Consider the following 11,797-nt stretch of genomic DNA (forward strand, 5'->3'; position numbering starts at 1 on the left):
GCTGCTGGGTCTCCTGCTCACTGTTGTGCCAGTGATCTTGCAGAATATGTGTAGGTTGGGACACAACCAGCTGCTGTCTGGATGCCCTCCCTCTTGGAAGAATGATTGGTAGGAGGAAAAGTGGTGAAGGTTGTACCAAGCAGATGGAAAATAGTACAAGACCAAAATGACACAGTACCTGCAAGTATCAAGAAAAGACAGCAGAGAGGAGTGGGGAGATGCTAGTCTATCATCTCCTGCAAAAAGGGAAGCAATGCATGGCTGGCTAACTTTCTGAAACAGCTATGTTGTAGTAACCCTGTTATTTTCTCACCTGGAGTCAACACCTGCTCTCAGAGGCAGCAACATCGCTGTTCCTAGAGTGGTACTGAGTGCACACCAAAGAGACCATCCTTTGTGAATGGCTGCTAGGTGCCCTGTGGATGGTGAGGAGCATCCACAGCCTGTGTTATGTGAGAAATGGGCAAGTGGGACCATGGTTCCTTAGAAGAAAGCCCCTCTGTTCTCTCCTTCAGAGCCCCCTCCAGTAGCTGGAACCTTCAGTCCTCTCCAGAGTTTTATCTGATCCCGAAGCCTGTGACAGGTCCTCTGCCTTGCTTCCAGGAGCAGAAAAATCCCTGGGGACTCAGAAGAATTCATTTTTGCACCTTTGTAGACCTTTTTCCTATTTTACTCCCCTGACTTGGCTGTCTGCTAGCCTTTGTGCCATCCTCAGCCCTAGCTGTTGGTTATAGCTCTGCACCGGGCCCCAACTCTTCCTTCCCCACATCTCTACCCTTTGCAGCGCTGCCCTCCCCTTCCAGATCACTCTAGATCTTGTTCCCAAATGCTCCCACTTGCTTCTGTTCACCAGTACGTGAGTGGAATCAGCATGTTGTGCGGCCTCAGGGCTCTTCAGTGTACCCTAAATAAGGAAAAGCAGTTGTACATCATATTTGCAAATCAGGACTTTCCACTCCTCTGTGCTTCTCTCCCTCCCCAGGGGCAACCTCCACTGCTCCTCCCATGCACAGAGTGAAGGCTGATCTGCTGGGCACAGCTACATTCCTGCAGGACAGGAGAGGACACATTGCAGATACCTCAGCAGCATGCTCTGTTCTTGTCCAGTGCTGAGGAGCTGCACCAATGTGATGGACCTTTAAGCAGAGGTGTCTCAACACAAGTGGGAAGTGACAGCAGAAAGGGAATCACAGCCTGCATCTGTCTGCCCACCATCTTGCCTCTTCGCTCCCTTCACACCCAAACTGTGGCTTGCTTACTCACAGAATCACAGAATCACTAGGTTGGAAAAGACCCACAAGATCATTGAGTCCAACCATTCCTATCAGTCACTAAACTATGCCCCTCAGCACCTCATCCACCCGTCCTTTAAACACCTCCAGGGAAGGTGACCCAACCACCTCCCTGGGCAGCCCGTTCAGTGCCCAATGACCCTTTCCATGAAAAAAATTTTTTCTGATGTCCAGCCTGAATCTCCCCTGGCAGAGCTTGAGGCCATTCCCTCTTATCCTGTCCCCTGTCACTTTACTGCAGTGATTCCTCTAATGTCAATGGCAGAAGCAAGGTGGAGAATGAGGTATGCAGAAGGAACATATTGCCCTGCAGCATGTAGCCCAACAACCAGTAGGTTGTGACCTATCATGCCAGGAGACTCACAGAACCACAGGTGCTCTGGGATGAAGTCATTCAGGTACTGAGGCATGCATCAGAATAAATGAATCCTCGGGGTAACACCCTACAAGTGATTTTACCACCCTGTCTGCCCTTCCTTGAAGGGAATTTTCAGCATCCTTCTGATTCTTGCTCAGATGTCTCTTCTATCTACTTTATTCGGAGTCTTCTGCTCTTGGTGGGAACGTTTCTATCAGTTTTAGATTGGACCTGGCAAAGCCTGCCTGATGAAGTGGGTGATGCCAGCAAACCAGTGGCGCCCTCTCCTGCCTTATCCTTCCTTTTTGGTTTGCAGCCATGTCATCGCTGCCTTTACACGGTTTTATCAGACAGGAATACTTTTTGTCTCTCCCTAACCCAAGGAAAGCAAAACATAGCTCATCCTCCTGCAGACCTCTTCTCCCACAGCAGTCTGCAAGCCATCACTCTTACATAAGGCTTGGCATTTTTCCTTTTCTGACTCTCATTTTCATCTAACAGGCTCTAATACCTCACAGGCCCGTTTATTTCTTTTGTTATGTGTCCCTGGCAGAGATTTCCCTGCTCCTAGCTTGGCTGAGGTCTGATTGGACCCTGCATTCACCTCCCCTGCCCCAGCACTCCTTATGGTGGCAGCTGGACTCCTTCTAACTGCAGTACAAACCAGCTTTATTTGCAGCTGCCTGGTATGTTTAACTGTTCAAACCCACTGTAGTGCAGTGGAAGAGGAGAGGTCTGATGCACTAGGCTACAGAGCTCACAATTACCTCACCAGTGGGGTCCTGCAACAATGAATCCATTTCAGACTGACTGTGAGGGACTCCTGCCCTGAAAACTCAAGTGTATAAAGTGAATTTGCTAGGTAAATTTTAATTTATATAAATATCAGCTAAGGTTTTGTTTATTATTTCCCAGCAAGGGATTCCAGTTAAGAGAGAGAGAAGACATTTTGTCATTGATTGCAGTAATTTATAAGATGTGAGTATGGTGCACATTTGGAGATCCAGGTTGTTTTCTAGGGGGCAGGGATCCACCTAGATCTCATGTGTGAATATAGAACAGTCTGCAGTGGAAAACCCCTACACATTACTCTGCGTATGATTCCCTTATGAGGTAACTCTGAGGTATGAGGTACAGGCAGAGATTTCCAGCAGTCAGTTGTCCTTCCTAACCCCAGCAGCTAATGCTGAAATCCAAGCTGTCCAGAAAGCTGTCCTTTATTGTAGCAATTGTCATTAATCAAAACTTCCAACTTGAGTGTCATTACCATTAACATGATACTAAGGGCAATGGTCTCAGTAGCAAATGAAGAAGCCCAACAAAATTCAACAGGCTAGAGATCATGAGAAATACAGGACCTGACATTATACAGTCTCTGACCTTGTATAGTCTCTGCAGTTTTTCTGCCAGCTGATGCTAAATCCACATGAATGAGCAGAAAAGACAGAAGAGGTTGGCTGGCAAAAATTGAAGTCAGGACACCCACTGATCAGCTGTGACCTTGCTCTGAAGTTTGACAGTACTGTTGCAGCCCTTCTGCTTTATTTTGGCAGCCCCTGTGGTCCAGCCCTGATGGACAGACCTTGCTGGCTGATCTGGAACGCAGTTTTATTGCACTGATGCTGACTCAGCTGGTTTACAAGGGTAAATTCTGAACCTCATCTATCTGTTAATGTTTCTTTAGATGTCTGGAGAGCTAGAACATGGGGACAGACCACCTACACCCCCTAACTAGAAGAAATGCTTGGAAAGCTCACTTGGAAGCAGAAATGTTTGTAGGCTAGGGGTCAAATCTTGGGCTCTTACACGTGAATTACCCCATATGGATCAGCATTAGCAGGAACCAGCAACCTCTAGGGCGTACACACATGCTGTATTATGCATCTGAAATGCATGGCTTGGCAGAATCAGGAAGAAGCAGCAGCAAAAAGAAGCACTAGGTTTTTATGGAATATGCACTGACTTCTGTTGGATCAGAAACAAAACCTGTGGGGAGGAGGGAGGGCTGTCCTCTCATGTGACTTGGCTTCCTGTGGTAAAACGGTCACTTCTCTGCCAGCTTTTAGCAATGGTTTAGCTCCCCTCAGCAAAGTGAGGCCACACAATGTAGAAGCCGGGGCACCTGTGGGGTGAAGCAGTCCCAGGGATAATCAGAGGCATCAGGATGCAAGCGTCGAGGACAGAGAAATTCTTTCTATTGGATTTGGGGCTTTTAGCCCTGCTATGATACCATGAGCCCATGTATTACCATGGAGTGTGCTGGCTACCATTTTTTTCTAATTTATATTTTAGTTGACCAAGAGAAGGTTAATTACAGATCAATACACCCTGTTCTACTGACCTTCAAAAGTTGCTGCAATGCAAAGTGAGCAATAAAAAGTTTAGCTTGGCTGTCACTCAATGGTGAAGGACAGGTGCCCTAAGGCAATGGTGTGGGGCAACAAGCTTAGAAGGAAGTATTCTATTAGCCTGCTGAGAGTCTGGTTGGAGATTCAAGAAGTGACTTTAAGCTTCAGATGCCTCAAGGGGGAGTGAAGCTGGAGACTGGAGAGGGTGATCATAAGCATCACATGTGCTAGCTCAATTATAAGCATCCTGAAATACTAAGGCTTTTTCCCTTCTCCCTCCCCCCTCAAAATCATAGCTCTCTGCTGGTTACTGTAGGCTACAGGGTGCACTTGCTCTTAGACTTTTTTCTCTAATTGTAGGGATTATAATCTGTTTTATTGCTCATGTGTGAAAGCTCAGGTGTCTAAATCACTACTAAGAAGTTGGAAACCCACAGCCCCAAAGCCTGTTGCATGACAGCAAAATAGCCAGAGTTGAAAATGCTGCAGGTAAGTAAGGCCCAGAGCCCATTGCCCCTAGTCCTATCACTACAAGCCTTTGTGAGAAGTCCCTCCCCAGCTATAAGATCTCCTCTCTTCTCCAGGCTGAACAAGCCCAACTCTCTCAGCGTGTTCTCATAGGGAAAGTGCTCCAGCCCTAGGATCATTTTTGCAGCCTTCCTCTGGACCCATTCCAACAGCTCCATATCCTTCTTACATTGAGGATTCCAGAACTGGATACAGTACTCCAGATGAGGTCTCACAAGAGAGGAATAGAGGGGCAGAATCACCTCCCTCAACCTGCTGGCCACAATTCTTTTGATGCAGCCCAGGATACGGTTGGCCTTCTGGGCTGCAAGTGCACCTTGATGGCTCATGTCGAGCTTCTCATCAACCAGCACCCCCAAGTCCTTCTCTGCAGGACTGCTCTCAATCACATCATCCCCCATCCTGTACTGAAATTGGGGATTGCCTGGACCCAGGTATAGGACCTTGCACTTGGCCTTGTTGAACCTCAGGAGCTTCTCACAGGCCCACTTCTCCAGCTTGTCCAGGTCCCTATGGATGACATCCCATCCTTCTGCTGTGGCAACTACGCCACTCAGCTTGGTGTTGTCTGCAGACTTTCTGAGGGTGCACTCAATCTCGCTGTCTGTATCATTGATGAAGACATTAAACAGCACTGGTCCCAGTACAGACCCCCGAGGGACACCACTCATCACAGATCTCCATCTGGACTTTGAGCCGTTGACCACTACTCTCTGAATACAACCATCCAACCAGTTTCTTATCCACCAAACTGTCCACCCATCAAATCCATATCTCTCCAAATTAGAGAGAAGGATGTTGTGGGGCACCATGTCAAAGGCTTTACAGAAGTCCAGATATATCATATTCCATTGCTTTTCTTGTGTCCACTGCTGTGGTTACCCCATCACAGAAAGCCACTAGATTGGTCATACGGGACCTGTCCTTGGTGAAGCCATGCTGGTTGCCATTAATCACCTCCATGTCCTCCATGTGCTTTAGCATGTCTTCTAGAAGAATCTGTTTTGTGATCTTCCTAAGCACAGAGGTGAGGCTGACATGTCGGTAGCTCCCAGGATCCTCTTTTGTACCCTTTTAAAAACTGAGCACAATGTTACCCTTTTTCCAGTCACCAGGGACTTCTCCTGATTGCCATGACTCTTCAAATATCATGGAGAGTGGCTTGGCCACCACATTGGCCAATACCCTCAGGACTCTGGGATGCATCTCATCAGGTCCCATAGACTTATATATGTTCAGGTTCCTCAGGTGTTCATGAACCTGATCCTCCCCTACACTGGGAAAGGGTTTACACCCCTGGTCCCCATCTTGTTATCCCATGACCCAGGAGGGGTGAGGAGCGTGGTTATCAGTGAAGACTGAGGCAAAAAACTTGTTAAGTACCTCGGCCTTCTCGTCTGTTGACATGAGTTCACCATTTTCAACAATCAGTGGGGGTACAGAATCATAGAATCATAGAATCACTAGGTTGGAAAAGACCCCCAGGATCATTGAGTCCAACCATTCCTATCTGCCACTAAACCATGTCCCTGAGCACTCCATCCACCTGTCTTTCAAACACCTCCAGTGAAGGTGACTCTACCACCTCCCTGGGCAGCCTCTGCCAGTGCCCAATGACCCTATCCATGAAAAAATTTTTCCTGATGTCAAGCCTGAATCTCCCCTGGTGCAGCTTGAGTCCATTCCCTCTCGTCCTGTCCCCTGTCACTTGGGAGAAGAGCCCAGCTCCCTCCTCTCCACAACCTCCTTTCAGGCAGTTGTAGAGAGCAATGAGGTCTCCCCTCAGCCTCCTCTTCTCTATGTTCTATTTAACCTTCCTCTTCTGATTGACATACCTGTAGAAGACCTTCTTGTTAGTTTTCACATCCCTTACCAAGTTCAGGTCCAGCTGCACCGTGGACCTTCTGACCTCATCCCTACAGAACCAAGCAGTGTCCCTATACCTTTCCTAGATTCTCTGTCCTTGCTTGCACTGCCTATGCAGTTCCCTCTTGCTCATGAGTTTGACCAGCTGGTCAAACTCAGCCATTCTGGTGTCTTCCCTTCCCTGCCTGACTTCCTACATACAGGAACTAAGCGTTCTTGTGCTTGATGGAAAGCAACCTTAAATATTTGCCAGCTCTGTTCCACTCCCTTGTAGCCAAGGTCCATGTCCTAGGGATCCTACCGAGTAACTCCTTGAAGAGCTGCTTTCCTGAAATGTAGGGTCCTCACCTGTCCCATATCCCCCTAGACCTTGGACTCCACTAGTGCATGATCACTGCAGCCCAGGCTGCCTGCAATCCTAATGTCATTGATGATTTCACTTGTATTAGTGACCATCAGGTCCAGTATTGCACCCCCTCGGGTGGGGGTCTCTATTAGCTGGACTAAGAAATTATCTTCAATGCACTCCAGGAGTCTCCTGGATTACCTACAGCTTGTTGTGCTACTTTTCCAGCATATGTCAGGGTGGTTGAAGTCCCTGTGCAGGATGAGAGCTTGCGAGTGTGAAGCCTCCTGTAGCTGGAGGAAGAAGGCTTCATCAGTAGGCATTCCTTGATCGAGTGACCTGTTGTTTACACTGACCACAAGGCTCCCATTGGTTCCTCTGGTAGTAGTCTGTAGGCCTCACCAGGTTGGGAAGATTCCTGGCAACATCCCTTACTCAGGCTCCTGGGAGGCAGCAGACTTTCTGTGAGTGGTCTCTGCTCAACATATTGGATCCTCTGTCCCCCTCAGTAGAGTCTCCTACAACTATGACTCTCCTGTCTGTTCTCGTGGGTGTTGTGGTAATATGGCATGTGTGCCACTGCTGCCTCTGCCCTTGCTCTGATGTAGGTGGTTCACCCTCCACTTCAAGAGCCTATGTGATCATTTGTACTGGGTACGTGACCCAGGAATGCAAGCAGGTAAAATGGAGGTACGTAAGGTACATTACCAATATGTCCAGAGGGACAAGCTCCGACGGTCTCACATGCATCTGAATATTCAGATAAGTAGCTCTGAGTGTATACAGTGACAACCAGCTTAAATGAAACATAAGAAGAACCAAAAAGACAAAAAGCAGCTTGACAACACAAACCCTTGGCAAAATGAAACCAGTTTTAAAGCCCAGCTGCAAAAAATATGGCCAATAGCAATTTTAATTCTCTTGTGGTGAGTAATGTCTCCTGGCACCTAGCAAGCAGTTGACATCAAGCTAGCAGATGTCAGGAAGAATGTTGAATAACCCCATGTTTTGCAGCAACATCAGCACATGGTCATTCTGGAGGCAGAATGCAAGCAGGCATCTCAGGATGCCTAACAATAATAACTGACTCCTTCTGGAACTCCATGGGTGGGGCAACTGTGGAGCTGATCTTGGTAGCTCCTGAACTAGTGTAAAGGGTATAAACTATACCATTTCCCAGATCAGTTTTCAGCAGCTCTTGAGGCCCACCTGCTCTTTCTGCAAACACCAAAAGGGAAGTACTTCACTGCACTAAGCACGAGAGCTGAGCAATACCTTTCTTTGTGGAAGATACCCAGTGAGCAAGTGTCTTCCCTGGCTCTTTTAGAGACTCTAGCCCTTTTAAAGGGAAGGCTGCAAGCTGTGGTAGAAATCCGTGAGTATGATCTCTGAAATGTAGTTATTTCTTTGAAGGGTGCTGGCGCTCTCTTACAGAACTTCAGCCTTCACTTCCCCTTCTGCTCTCTAGTCTACTAAACCAGAAATTCTATGTTACTGTAGGAAAGTTAAAACCTACTAAAAATGGTTTGTGATCTACTAAAAATTGAGGGAGGTTTATCCAGCATGTTGGGCAACACCGTGAACTGATTGAAGTATTGTCTAACTTGCTTGGTCTGGTGATGGTTTGACATGGCTTGAGTGACATAGTGAAAGACAGTTGCCACACTTAGTCATTAATGAGCGGAGGGCCATATATTTCACTCATTCAGCTCATACGCCAGCAATGACAGATTTTTTTCAGTGTGTTATGCTGTTGCTCAATGCATTGTGCAAGCATTCAGGGTTTAGGACTGCACTCAGTACCTTATTAATTCAAATAGTATGGTGCCAGCCTCAGATCAAGAGGAACTAGGGAACCCGTGCAGTGTCAATGGTTTGGTTGCTTTGTTTTCTATGCCAGCTGTGAATGTTTTCTCTGGACAGGAGTCATGAAACTTGCTCTAGTTGGGCTCTTGTGAGCAGAGAAGTGGCATGTGGCCATATTGTTTCATACTGATAGACAAAAAGTGCCTGCAAGTATATTTGCTTGCTTAAGGGTTTTTCCTGCCTGTTGTGATTATGTATTTTTTTTGCTATGCTTTTGCAACATCAGGGATGTCAAGTCCCTTCTTGTTTCTCACTGTTGATGGGATACTTGTGAAGCACCAAAGAGTGCCTAACACACAGACACGACTCATGGCTCTGATCACCAGTTGCCTGCCCTGAATAATTCCCAGGTTCCTTTTCCTGTGCTCCCTCTCTGCACAGCTCTTTAGTACACACAGATCTTTTATATGAACTCCCAAGTCACCTGCGCCTCTCCTCACCTGCTGCGCTTTCTCTCTCAGTATGAAATGTCTAGCTAAGGTTACTGGCCTGAAGGACCTAACAGCTGCTGAACTGGGTTATTATCCACAAAGAAAGGAGCTGGGGAAATAGAGAGACCAGTCACTTAGTTGTAATGTTTTTTGTTCCAAGTGAGGAGTTGTAATTGGGGTTTTTTTGCTCATGAGAGTGAAAGGCAAGAAAAGAAACTTTATTCGAATTGTTGGCTTTGTGTCCTATCACCTCTTCCCTCTAGAGTCGTCAATCTACACAGCTACTGCCATCCCAATCATAATTTTTAGTACCCAATAAAATAGAGTTTTTCCTCTGTAACAACAAAGAGCTTTTATTAACTCACCCCAAAGTTTTATTAGCTGTTTTTGCTAGGTATTTTGCAAGGTTCCATGTCTGTGTTCAGTTTGTGTTTTATCATATTCACCATTACCCTCTCCAAGATGCAGCATGTGCTTTTCTCTCCTCCACATCACCTCTTGCCAGCTTGGGATGAAACTCCTATTTCTTGATGTTTGTCCTTGTACATGGTTGTATCAAAAAGTACTTAGATTGAATGGGCCTATGGCCAAGTAATCCAGCCCATGCCTTATGACTGATAGTGGTAGATACTACCCTGTAGGTTGTAAGGACTTTGTGGAACTACCTGGAAGTATTGTGCTGCCCTCTGGCACCGTTGTCAGACAGTACAGTGTGATTATTATTATTATCTGCATCCTTTTCTTCCTTCCCTATCCTCTTCTATTTTACAAAAAACCAAATTTTTGTCTGAACACCATAACAGACCCATGAGACTTTGTGGACTTTGCGGTAAGAATATTTCTTATGGACCGATTCAACAACTCCTCCTTAAAGTCTTCTTTCTTCTCAAGAAAGCTGGTTCATATTCAAGGATCCCCTTCTCCAAGCTTAGCAGTGATGCATCCCAACTAAGAGTAAGTCAGGCAAAACTGCCGGGAGGCCTGCATGGATGAACAAGAAGCTTCCTGGACAAACGTATACTCAAAAAAGAAGCCTACAGAGGGTGGAAGCAAGGGCAGGTAGCCTGGGAAGAATACAGAGAAATTGTCCAAGCAACCAGGGATCAGGTTAAGAAAGCTAAACCCCAGAGAGAATTATGCCTGGCCAAGGACACTGAGGACCACAAGAAAAGCTTCTATAGGTATATCAGCAATAAAAGTAAGACTAGGGAGAATGTGGGCCCTCTCCGGAAGGAAACAGGAGACCTGGTTACCCAGGATACGGAGAAGGCTGAGGTACTCAATGACATTTTCAGCCTCAGTCTTCATTGGTGAGGGCTCAAGCCACACCATGCAAGTAGCAGAAGGCAAACATAGGGACTGGCCCACTGCAGGAGAGGATCAGGTGCAAGAACCACCTGAAGGTGCACAAGTCTACAGGACCTGATGAGATGCATCCATGGGTCCTGAGGGAACTGGCAGATAAAATTGCTAAGCCACTAGCTGTCATATTTAAGAAATCATGGCAGTCCAGTGAAATTCCCACTGACTGGAAAAGGGGAAACATAACTCCCATTTTTTTTTAAAAAAAAGAGAGAAAAAAGACCCACGGAACTGCAGGCTGGTCAGTCTCAGGCTGAGAGAGTTGAGAGAGTTAGTTGTTCAGCCTAGAGAAGAGAAGGCTTTAGGGAGACCTTACAGCAGCCTCCAGTACTAAAAGGGGGCTGGGCTCTTTATCTAGGAGAGCAGTGATAATCTGAAGGTAACAGTTTTAACATGAAAGATGGGAAGATTTAGATGAGACATCAGGAAGATTTCTTTTGCTGTGAGGGTAGTGAGGCACTGCAACAGGTTGTCCAGAGAAGTCATGGATGCCCCATGCCTGGAGTTGTTCAAGGCCTGGTTGGATGAGGCTTTGAGCAATCTGATCTAGTGGAAGGTGTCCCTGCCAATGGCAGAGGGGTTAGAACTGGATGATCTTTAAGGTACCTTCCAACAAAAAACATTCTATCATTCTACGACTCTATATTTTGCCCCATTAATATGGACATGTAGATACTTGCAGTTTGCTGCTGTGTTAGGTAGTGCTGGTGCATTCACGATCAGTCTGCCATCTTAATAAAAATAAAGCATATGAAGCCAAAGAAAGCACATATCTGTCCACTGATGATTTAGGGACATGGATATATTTTTGTGTACGTATGTTTTGGAGATGTTTCTATTGTTCAAACCACTATCTAGTTGTGAGGTTACAGGGTAAGAGAAAAGTAGTGTCTTCGCAGGTTTGAGCAGCTGGTTGCCACCTCTAAACAACTGACATTTAAAAGTCATTATCATTAGGTTTCAAAGTTAAATTACCTAGTTGCTAGGACAGAGGCAAAGCACACTTTCTGCCGGTCTGAAAGGGACAGAAGAGATGCTCTGATCAGAGATCATACTGCAGCCATAAAATCAAGTCCTTTGAAGAGCACTCTGAAAAGCACTTTGCTAGTTCTGAAGGCATCAGCATGGAGCAAAGGGGCAAAAGGATGTACCAGAGCAGAAGGAAAGTGACGGATACAACCAGCAGCTGCTAACAGTCTGTTTTTCAGCATAGTCTGTGCAAAGTGAACTTTGCAGGGAGTGTACATACCAGAGAAAGTCCATTTGCCATGACACCAGCAGGCTGGGGAGCCTCCCAAACAGTTCAAGTTGCAGTATGAAACTCAGACCACTTTGCAACTGTGCTGCAGAGCAGGGTGGGACAAGTACAAAAGGTCCCAGCTTGTCTGAGAAGTGTGCAA

This window comes from Phaenicophaeus curvirostris, chromosome 5 (genome assembly GCF_032191515.1).
Source record: "Phaenicophaeus curvirostris isolate KB17595 chromosome 5, BPBGC_Pcur_1.0, whole genome shotgun sequence".
Lineage (NCBI taxonomy): Eukaryota > Metazoa > Chordata > Aves > Cuculiformes > Cuculidae > Phaenicophaeus > Phaenicophaeus curvirostris.